Raw genomic sequence first — 1,933 nt, forward strand, 5'->3', positions numbered from 1 at the left:
TTTTTTTCTCTTTATTGCGTGTAGGGGGTTTGGAGTGGGGGTTAGTGGGTGGGTGTTGGAATTCATCTCTCAAGTGTTTTGAATCTCAGTGTCTGCTGGATTTCCTCTCTTTATGCGTTAACTTGCCTCATCTTTCTAAGATTTATAGAATGAGTCATATAGTCCCATGTGCTTCATTATTGAATAAGTTGTATTCATGTGATATTGTGATTCCTTCTTTTGCTATTTCCTTTTTTTCCAGATTTTTTGTGACATAAATTTAATGTATTTAAAAAGGGGTATTATCACAAAGGTTTGTTATATATCTATAAGTTGTGGTCATTTAACCACGTGTTTAATGTAAAAGTTTAATTCAATTAAATACCTTTTTTGGTAATGGCAACAGCCAACATTACTGCGCATTCTCCTAATTTTGATTAGGAATGGACTGCTTATCCAAAAAAAAAAAAAAAAAAAAAGACGTCAGTCACCAAGTTTTGAAGAAAGTCCAGTTGTGTCGGAAAATCAATTTGTACTTCTTCCTCTTACAAATGGAAAACATACCTAAAAAATTAATTTATTTTCTAATCAATAATAAATTCAGTTTTATCCCAATTTAATGGAGTCACCATGCAAATAGTTTCATACTCTAATCAACACTCAAAAATAAATCTATAGCAAAACTTCTCATTAAAAAAAAATTAAAAAAATTAAAAATCTGAAGCAAAACTCCTTGAAAATGGAGATGTTTCTTGTCCAGGGTAGTTGAATCATGAATGCGTCATGTAGGCTCAAAACTGTACACAAGAAGGATTGGAAAAAAGAAAATGGCTGCAGTATTTGGGTAGAAATCGTCTGAAATTCTCATCTTGTACAATTCCATATAATTCCACCCTAAACGGTTGACACGTGTAAATATTCCATATCTACGGTTCATATTAATCAACCATAATACAATGTTAATCAATCATAATACAATCTGAACCGTAGATATAGAATATTTACACGTGTTAGCCATTTAGGGTGGAATTGTATGAAATTGTACAAGATGAGAATTTCAGACGATTTCTATCCGCAGTACCTATAAGAAAAGTATCTTTCCTTCCAACTTCCTACCTCTCAGAAATTTGAATTGATAAGGTCAAGGATAATGATGTGTAGCAACAGTTCTTGAGATTTTACGACTAAAGAACTTCAAATTTTTAAGGTGGAAATTAGAGAGGGCCTGCCTCCGTCTCCATTATCCCCAGTTTTGAGGCTCTAAAAGACCTTCCCTATCTCACCTCCGTTCATAATCCTCAAATTCCTCCATAAGTATCTGCCGCTAGCCATGTCCACGAAAACCCAGAATCCATCCCGAATTGTCTGATCAAACCACCGGGAAAAAAAAACCATTCTAAGTTTTTAACTGAAGTGGAAAGGAAAAGAGAGACGGCGAAATTTACTAGAATCAGAAATAGAATCCTACCCTTTTCAAACTGCATTCAGGGTTTGGCTTTGGTGGGCGACAAGGACGAGTCTGCCGTTGCAACGGCCAATGTCACCGAGAGGAACACCAAGATGAACCTTAGAGGGCACATTTCTTTATTTATCTTCTCTCTTCCTCTCCCCCCTCCCCCAAAACCTTCCCACCGACGCCCAAAAAAAAAAAAAAAGAAGAAAGAAATTGGAAAAAGAAAGAAAAGGTCTCTGATCCCGACAATCCCTTGACTCAAAAGTGCGATTTTCCCAGCTTGGGATTTGTCTTCTAAAACTAACAGTAGAAAAATAAAAGAAACGACAGTAGGAACGTAGGACAAGGAGAGAATCACGGCACAACTATGCAAGCTGTTTCTTCTTCTCTCTCTCTCTCTCTCTCTCCAAAGATCATTCAAATCAAGCAGGTGAATGGGAAAAAAAGATGAATCAAACTCTTTGTAGTTGCTAACAACAGAAACAAAAAGTCAAGAAGAAA

General features: G+C 35.9%; 1 long non-coding RNA gene across 1 annotated transcript; it reads right to left on the minus strand.

The window, feature by feature from the left end:
* Nucleotides 1-1,076: 1,076 nt before the first annotated feature.
* Nucleotides 1,077-1,589, minus strand: LOC122090588. Its single transcript, XR_006143679.1, has 2 exons — nucleotides 1,448-1,589; nucleotides 1,077-1,344 (listed from the first exon to the last, which is right to left on the minus strand). It is a non-coding gene; the product is annotated as an uncharacterized LOC122090588 (long non-coding RNA).
* Nucleotides 1,590-1,933: the final 344 nt, after the last annotated feature.

The sequence above is a fragment of the Macadamia integrifolia genome, chromosome 10 (assembly GCF_013358625.1).
Source record: "Macadamia integrifolia cultivar HAES 741 chromosome 10, SCU_Mint_v3, whole genome shotgun sequence".
NCBI classification, from domain to species: Eukaryota; Viridiplantae; Streptophyta; class Magnoliopsida; order Proteales; family Proteaceae; genus Macadamia; species Macadamia integrifolia.